Below are 10000 nucleotides of genomic sequence, written 5' to 3'. Positions count from 1 at the left end.
TGTGTGTGTGTGTGTGTGTGTGTGTGTGTGTGTGTGTGTGTCTATGTGTGTCCTGGGAACTCTCAGAGTCAGCGGTGACGAGGCATTGTGACTCCTCAGGGCTGTGCATGTGAGACTTCAGGCTCTACTGCACTGAAGTCTGAATATGTGTTTTGATTTCAAGTTTCTGGTAATCGTTTGCTAAGAGGCCCTGATAATGGATTTTTTTATATACATCATGTTTTACATAGGTGTTACTTCATGCAGCTTTACATTAATTAATTTGCAATGCAATTTGACTTCACCCTTAGCACAAAGCTTAAAGTCTAGAACAGCAACAGACCCTACTTTACCAACTAAGAAGTAAGCAATGTGACAATAGTTTCACTTGTCGCACTGTTTCAACTTTCTTAATGAGGCACAATTGCATTCCATTTGTAACTCTGATGTCATTTTTGCAAAACAAAATGTAATTGACTTGTGAAAGAAGAAGAATAAGAAAAAAAACATCCACTTTCCTGTTTTATTGCATGATGCTTTGAAGCACTTTAAATAACTTAAACAGTGTTAATTTGTAAGTGGTTTCAGTTCTAATTAGACAACACACTTCACACAGGCAAAACTCTGCTCAGCAGGTAGCTAATACTTGAGCAACACAGAAGGTAGAGAGAGAGCAGAGGCTTTAATGATACTGCACAAAGATCACAAGGAAAATCTTTTTAAAAAGGTTAAGCTATGGTTTAAACACTGAAACAGGTGTAGTGTAATTGGTTAGATAGAAAATCACCATGGTGCAGTGGAATAGGAGCTATGAACCCTAAATGAGAATACTTTATCATTAACTTCTGCACTTGGGATTACTGAAATGCCTCCTCTCTCCCTTGCCCCCAGCCTACTGACACGAACGTACTTTTGAAAATGATAATACATGAAAATATATGCATTTGGATATATGCAACTGTATGCATTGTGCCAAGCGAGATTTACATTAAATGTATTTCTTTGAACAGACAAGCTGTTGGCCACCATTCACATCACATTCACACATCCTCTGAACTTTGTAGCCCACCAAATGTTTTTTTTTTCCCTTCCGCTCAGGTTTGCAGCATGGCAGGTGCTTTGGTGCAGTCTGAAGCCATTTGCCAAGCAAGTTATTTTCCCCCTCCGCGTTGGCACAAATATGGCAACAGATTCTTTGAGTTGTGACTTCAGCGACGAAAATTAGACAGCAAGAACCCCCTGAAAGTGACACAGGATTGGTCGACAAACACCTCGTCCTTCTGTGCCCGGCGTCCCTTTCCAACGGGGGATTGAGAGCTTTCGACGAAGACCTGGTAAGTGTGATGACTTGTTCGACTTGATAGACAGTCTTATTCCTTATTTAGAGAGCAGATGTGCCTACGCCCGCCTCCTACACAACACAAGAGCACTTAGCCCTCTCCACCTTTTCTAACAGCCGTCATGTCAGCCTGGGATCTTGGTACGGGCCAGGAGAAGACTGGGAGCTTTTGGGCTACTGTTTGTTGCTAACAGGTACATGATTAAAAGCACATTTTTTAAACCCTTTGCATTTTTGGTAAGAAGAGGTTTGTATTTTAAGAGTCTGTTAACAGTTGGGACTGTTAGATGCTGTTGGTTACAGTGGGTGTATTTTAATTATGTATTTTGCCTATGACTACGTCAAAATCTTTGGATGTTACACACGACTACAAGAAGAAAGGTCATAGAAGATGGCAAGAAAATAGAATAAAATGGAAGGCTATTTTGGATGTGAAATGAATATATGTCACAGCAGACATGCAATTACAATTCTAAACTCCACCTTGGGAGTTCCATGCATACCTAGGTGTGCTGGACACTCCCGGCCCCCCTCTCTCTCTCTCTCTCTCTCTCTCTCTCTCTCCCTCTCTCCCTCTCTCTCTCTTCTCTCTGTTCCCATCTCACTATCTCTCTGGCCTCTTTCAAAGGTCTTCCTGCCTGCAGGCTGACCTGCGGCTTAAAGCTCACAGCGCCCCCTGCAGAGCAGACTGGGCATTGCCCTCCCTCCCTGCTGGCCTCCAGTCTCACTTGCTCTCTGCGCTGCCCTCCCCCAGGAGTGTCCCCCCAGCACCACCCCCCACCCTCCCCACGCATGCACTGACCCACCCTTCACCAGGAATCCAGTGAGACATGGCAAAGGTCCAGTCTCACAGGCAGGACAGCCCTGGGCAAGCCTTTCCTAGGGAGCCTTATTATCTGTGATTGAAGAAAAATATATATAAATAAAATAGAAGGAGCACAAAACCAGGACTAGGCTTGAGGAACATTGTATTGCCTGGAAGATACAGCGCAACTCGGTGTAGCCAAGTTTGAAAAACACAAACGCATGGGTGCACTTATATACTGTACACACACAGATACGCACACAGACACACACACAGACATACACACGCACACACACGCACACACACACACACACACACACACACACACACACACACACACACACACACACACACACACACACACATTGTTATACACGTACATACACACACACATACACATACTGTACATGTAAACGCACCCTCACATAGACATATACAGATACAGACACACACACACACACACACACACACACACACACACACACACAAACACACGGTGAGGAGTCACTTATGACTGTATGATCCATGGCTGGAGCCAGATCACATGGCTGTGTGAGCTGCGAGTTGTGCTTCTTTGCACAGTTCGGCGCCCGTCACCGCAGGCGTCGTGTTTTTTTTTTCCAGCACCCCCTTGAAGACAAGAGAAGAAGAAGAAGTCAAGCAAACATCTCAACATTGATTTTTATGTCCTCCAGTTTGCGGCTGCCGGAGAGCTCTCCACTGCACACAGCTGAACCAAACCTTCCATCCGTTCACCTTTCCTGCGGGGCATTTGAGATCCTAACAGACGAGGGCACCGGGGGCACCATCTCCCTGGGCGTGGAAGAGGCATCAACCCTGAGCATCACAAACCGTAATGAACCAAAGGTGGGCCAAGAGCAAGCTAGCACCATTTCAAACACTCAAAGCCATCAGAGAAGAGAAAGAGAGAGGTGGAGGGAGGGAGGGAGGAGGGAGATGGATAAATAAATATATAAATAGAAAACAACACATGCTGTTGTGAGTTGAAACTTTCCGTCTAGATAAAGTCTCCAAAGCAATTTTCTCAGTTCCTCCACTCCTCCTCCTCCTCCTCCTCCTCCTCCTCCTCCTCCTCCTTTCTCCCCTCCTCCTCTCCTTCCCTTCTCTTTCTCTCTCCACCCTCGATGTTTGTTTTTTTTCTCCTGCTTCTTCTTTCGCTGGCTGTGTAGGAGGCTTGTTCTGAAGATGGCGAGGTGGCTGTCTGTTTTGAAGTTGTCAGCTTTTGCAGGGAGCAGCCTACTCCTTTGGCACCCGGACGCATGCTCGCACTTTCACAAACATTTGCCGTGGGTGGTGCGTGTTTTTTTTCTTCTCCTCCTCTTTTTCATTCCTTTTTTCTTGTTTCTTCTCTCTTTCTTTTCCTCTCTCTCTCTCTCTCTCTCTCTCTCTCTCTCTCTCTCTCTCTCTGCTGCAATAATCTGTCATTATAAGGTGTGTTAGCAGTGGCGGGCAGTGTAAACTTGGCCCTCGAGCCCTCGAGTCCAGGCGCACATCTTTCGCGCCGGCGCGCTGTTAGCTCAGCGATTTCAGAGTGGTCAGGGCCGTCTTGCCCACAATCACACGCTGGCGCCACAATCGGCGAGCCCGACTGCAAGCCTTTGGCTCGGTAATGAATACATACTAAAATACACCCGACTGAGAGCAGCCGACCAATGGCTCGAGCGCTCACGCCCCCCTCCTCCCCTCCCCCACTGGACCACTCTACATACACCCACCCGCCCTACCACCCTCCAGTGGGCCACAAGGCCTTCACCTGGGCTGAGAGGTTGACCACACGGCCCTCCCTCTCCAGGACAGCAGCCTCAGTCACGGCACAGCACTCCTCTGCCGACCTGCCTCTCGACCTGCTCCAATAGGTGGACTCATAAGGCCATGCCTCTGACCATATGACACATTGTAACAATGCAGGTTTGTATGTTCACACATGAGTGTGCATGCGTGTGTGTGTGTGTGTGTATGTGTGTGTGTGTGTGTGTGTGCGTGTGTGTTTGACAGTGATGGTGTGTGGCTGACCACCTGAAGTCATAAATATATCTGGTTTAAACATACCTAAGACCCACTGGCCGCTATGCCACTGTCCTGATTGTGAAAGAGCTAAAATCACTCGGTTGGTAATTTTCCACTCATCCATTCCCTCCACCCCACACACACACACACACACTCTCACACACACACACACTCTCACACACACACACACACACACACACACACACACACACACACACACACACCTGCACACACACACACACACACACACACACACACACATCTCTCTTTCGCAGTGAGAGCAGGTGCCTGGGTTCTGATTGCAACGGGTTGTTGTCTCACCATAACGATGCTGTTGACATTATCCTTGTTGTAATTGTTCCATCCTGTGCTCTCTATGAATTTTGTTGAAACCAACAGAACAGTATTTATTTATTTTAAATGAGGCCAATTAAGAAAAGTCTCGAAATAAGAGAACATGAGGTATTCTTCCCCCCCCCCCCCTCTCTGCCTCTCTCAGACAAACACACACACAATTTCTCTCTCTCTCACTCTCCTAATGTGCCGTTTCCTAGGCAATCAAAGACCACAACAGGGGGTCCCTCAGAAGACATTCATTTGGAGCTGCTTGCGGCTGATTGACGGAAAACACAGATTAGTTAATCCTGCATCCCCTCAGCCACGCGGCCCTGATTCATGTCTGCTTTGTGCTCCATACATTCTTCAAAAGAAAATAGATAAATAAAACCAGTAACCAAAAAAAAAAACTGCACTCAGATATTATTACACACAATAAACACTTCCTCCACACACACGCGCAGTGATGACACTCAGACATCATTTTTAATCAGGAAGGAAGGCCGGTAAATGATAATGTAAGTGTTGTCTCCCTGTGCCCCTGCTGGGTCTCTCTCATTAGAGAGCAAAGATGCAGTCCCATATCTGCATGTGTGTGATGTGTGTGGGGTAGGTTGACTGTAGCAATAAAAAAGTCTGATATGGCAGTAGATTAAATGTGCCATCATATTGAGTGAGGAATAATTAATCTAATAAAACATCATGTATTCAAGGCATATTTTTTAATCAAAGAATTTACCAAAGTGACATCTCACTTAACAGTGTTTGACAGGTGGCACGCTACTGCGTTAGGGAAACCATCTGTGAAAAGCTCTCAGTTGCAGCCTTATGAAAAAAATACAGAAAAGAGAGAGCGAGTGCATGAGAGAAAGAGAGTAAGGGAAGGAATAGAGAGGATGGGGGAGAGAGAGAGAGAGAGAGAGGGCATGCCAGGCACACTTGACTGTAATGGAGGGCATGGTGGTGTTAGATGGAGTGGGCCTGAGCCTTAACCAGGGTCCAGGATCAGGAGAAAAGGGGGCTCTCAGTCTCCAGCTCAGCAGCTCACAAGGGATTTTGCTTTGATCTGGCCCCGGTCCGGCGTGAGCCTGGCTCTGATCCGGCCCTGATCTGGCACACAGGCCTCCTCTCTATTGCAGATGACCTGCTGTCTGCAGGTTGAATCTGGGGTGTAAAACCAGGCAGCGTACGGCGTACAAAATCGCTGGCCCCCAATTGTTCCCTCACGAGTTCATAAAGGGCCAGGGCGAGGATGAAGGAGAGGAGTAAAATCCAGCGGTCGACGCAAAAATGTTGACCAAGTAAACGAAGGGGCGACCAGATCAGGCCGTTGTTGATATTTATAGCAGGAGTTTGGCAGCACTTAAAGGCAACTCTGAGCTCTTAATTGAATGTTTCTATTGTGGGAGCTGCCGTTGCTACACTGCAATACACAGTTCATCTCTCTCGCGCCATCCCCTTCTGCATTCACACAGACAACCTTTTGATTTACAACAACCTCAAACCAAAAAAAACAAGTCTCGCTGTTTCTGCTCAATAATTGGACAGGCATGTAAGAAATGTAATTGAATCAGTAATAAACATCTGCCTCCGACAAGTTTAACTGCACCAAGATAAGAGGGCATTGATTCTCAAATTGGAGCGAATGGCTGGCAAAAATCAAACTGACCCTCTTTCATCTAATCAGGAAAACCGGCGACATCAAATAGCTCATATGATTCTATGACATTTCCTTGTTAACCAATTCCAGAAGCTTTTAAAGTGGGCATTCTTCAAGGGTGCCAAAGACTCCAAGCACCTGTGTCTAACGGATCACACTGTTGGGAGAGCTACAGCGAATTAACTTTTATCTCATTCTGAAACAGTACTTCATGTGTTTTCAAAAAAACCACAGTCATTTTCCTCAACACTTTCCCTCACCAAGCAAAATTGGCAACGTCATAGAAAAATGATCCCATGCCGGGTGCTTTTTGATAGATGATCACTCTCATAAATGGCACAATGTGGTCAAAATCTGTGAGAATGAAGTTAGCCTTGTTTATGTTAGCAGCAGTAAAGTTCTGCAAAGCAGAGAGGGTGCAGTCTGAAACGAGGACCAAGATCCTCCCTGTCGAAAGCAAACACAAACACTTAGTAAGCGACCTCCCGGTGTTGAGATGGGAAAAGACACAGCATCAGCTCTGCGCTCCGTGGCACGCATATCAAAGGTTGCCTCTAAACAGGTAGAATGCAGAATGTATGCAAAACTATAGCACATGGATCTGAGAGCATTGGAAAACACACACACACACACACACACACACACACACACACACACAAAGAGAGGAGTGAGAAAAGAAAGAGAGAGAGAAAGAGATGAAATGACAAAGAGAGAGAGAGAGAGTATGTACTGTATACATGGAGGGGTCTTTTAAGGTTCCTAGTCTCTCATTAAGTCACACTTTCCTCTCAAGCCTAGCGGAAATGGATAGCACTGTACAAAGCCAAAAAGGCATAATCAACAAGGCCTCCTCTCACCAGAACCTCCCCCCTTTTCCCTCTCTCACTCCCTTTCACTCTCTCTCTCTCTCTCTCTCCCTTTTCATTCCACTCTGTCTCTTCATCTAGCTCGGCTCTCAGAGCTGTGACTCGATTGTCGTGCTTGTTGACACGTCAAGGGGTGGAAGGGGAACAACAACTCACCAATTAATCCCCCCCCCCCCCCCTCCCCCAAAGACAGCACAGCCCTCGGGGGGAGAAAAGCCACGGAGGCCTCCTTGTTTGTGAGGAGAACCTGGAGCTAGTCGCAGCATACTCAGTCAAATGACGGCGCACATGCCTTCACGCTCCACGGCTCATGCAGAAGCTGTGGCAGTTTTCTCATCTACAGCGCCATCCCTCTTTCTTCTCTCTCTCTCTCTCTCTCTCTCTCTCTCTCTCTCTGGCTCCCTCTGTCTTTTGCGTCTTTTCTCTGTCTTCTTTGCCTTCTCATTCTTTTGCGTGCTCTCATTCCAACAAAATAAAAGTTGCAGCTCCAGAAAGAATCAGTGTTTGAATATATATTTGTGTATGTGTGTGTGTGTGTGTGTGTGTGTGTGTGTGTGTGTGTGTTTTCTGTGTTTACATGTTTGGATTAAAGGTGCTTGGTTTTGGTTTGATCTTTTTTTTTTCAACCAAGGTGGTAGTCCCAAAAGAGGGAATGTGTGTGAGTGTTCTTTTTTTTTTTTTTTTTTTTGAGATTTAAAGCTTGAGAGAAAGGGAAGAAGGGGGCAACACAAACAATAACAAACAAAAAAATGAGAAAAACAACATTCTTCTCTCACCCGTGTAATTAATTATACGTTGATTAACATTCTCCCTGCACTAGAAGTGCAAGGCTATGGCAAACTTTAATGACAGAGTGAGAAAACATCTTCAAAACTCGCATATGCCGCTCTGCTCCTCACCTCTTCTCTTCATTCCAACTGGACCAAAATTAGACTGCTAACGACGAGGAGCGCTAGGAAGCGATGGAGAGGAGTCGACACAGAGGAAGCCTTGTGGGTAATCAGACGCCACCCCTGCTAGGAGGCTAGAGCTACAGTGGGTGCCACGCACTCACCACTCATTCTGATTGTCCCCAGACTAATCAGCGCAAATGGCTTGTGTCTGTTCCTGCTCACTGACTGTTAACGTTATGTGCGTCTGTGTGTCAAATATGAAAGCCAAACAAAGCTACGTAGTTTTGTAATAATGGTATTATAATTATTATTATTATTATTATTATTATTATTATTATTATTATTAATAAATATTATTGTTGTTGTTGTTGTGATCTTCATTTGGCTTATTATTAGTATTAGTATTTGTATTAGCATTCTTTGGACTATTTAGCATGGCATTTTTCACTTGTCATGACTTTAATTGAAAGTAAGGGTTCGCCAGTGCTTTAATATGACATTTTCTGTCTGAGCAGCTCCATGCAGACTGTACCTGTTTAAATGAAGGAGATATAATAAGAGCAGGGGAGGGCGGCCACCGGGCCTCTGTGTGGCTCAGGGTAATGAAAGACTGCCCCCTCCTCTCCTCTCCTCTCACAGCTCTCCTCCTCTCCTCTCCTCTCCTCTCCTCCTCCCCTCCGCTCTGACTCACTGAGCTGCCTAATAAAGACGACACCTGACAGCTAACAAGGCTTGTTGAAATCCCCCGGACTTGTGCTAGGCGACCAGCTGGCCAGCGGCCCCCCACCACCCCACCCTACTCTCCTCCTCTCCTCCTCCTCCTTCTCCCTCCTTCCATATCCTCCCCTCTTTCCTCTGACTGTCCATCTGCCTCCTCTTGGGCCTCTCAGCACATTAGACCCCCATACAATCTTCATCCCACACACACACACACACACACACACACACACATGTACACATACAGACATATGTGCAAAAACATGGACGTCAGCATACAAACAAGAACACACACAATCACATGTGCGCTCACACACACACACACACTCACACACATGAATCTGCAATCTCAGTAACCACCATGGACAGAGAAAGCCTAGAAGGTGGAGGAGGAGGAGGAGGAGGAGGAGGCTTGTTTTCTGGCTATTTGGCCTTTGACCAGCCAAACCACTTGGTGTGCTGTCAAAACCATTAAGGTTTCTCTTCTGTTTTTCTCACTGTTTGAATGTGTCTGTCTCTCTCTCTTCTCTCTCTCTCTCTCTCTCTCTCTCTCTCTCTCTCTCTCCCTCTCCCCTAACCCTCCTCCTCCTTTAGCACCCTCACCCTTCTCTCTTTCTCTCATTCTCCCTCTCTCCTCATCTCCCAGACTGACAGCTGTCACACATTACTTGTTTGTGCCACTGAGAGAACTTGTACGATTTTCCAGCAGGGGACTTGTGTGTGTGGGGGTGGGGGTGGGGGTTGTATGGTGTGAAGTGTGTGTGTGTGTGTGTGTGTGTGTGTGTGTGTGTAAGTGCAGAAGTGGTGAAGAGGTGGTGAGGGCGGGAGCCAGACCTGCCAGACCTCGCCCGCGCACCCGGCGATGGGCGTGTCATTGTTTACAGTCTCCGCTGCGGGCAAACAATAAACAATGCGCAGACTGAGGGGTTGCCAACAGCTTCCCCCAGAAGTTGCCATTTCTGGAGCAGAGGCTTGCTAACCCCCAAACTCCCCACACACGCCGTCCCTACACACATACCCACACCGTCCCTAGACACACACACACGTACACACACACACACACACACACACACAAACACACACACACACACAGACAGACACACACACACACAGACAGACACACACACACACACACACACACACCACAGCCCGCCTCTGGTCCTCTCTCCCCCGCCAGCGTGGTGCCCCACCCCAACCCCTGAACCCCACCCACCCTACCCCCTCGGCCGGCCCAGCCACTAGGCCTCTGCCCACGCAGCCCCTCCAAGAAACCACACCAGGGTGTGGTTCCGGGGCTGGAACAAGGAAGGCCGTTTATTTCGGGCGCATCTCTGCTCACTGACTCATGTGTTGACTGGAAAATTGGCCTCGCGCTTC

This window comes from Alosa alosa, chromosome 5 (genome assembly GCF_017589495.1).
Source record: "Alosa alosa isolate M-15738 ecotype Scorff River chromosome 5, AALO_Geno_1.1, whole genome shotgun sequence".
NCBI lineage: Eukaryota > Metazoa > Chordata > Actinopteri > Clupeiformes > Clupeidae > Alosa > Alosa alosa.
Note: the sequence above shows the minus strand (reverse complement) of the source record.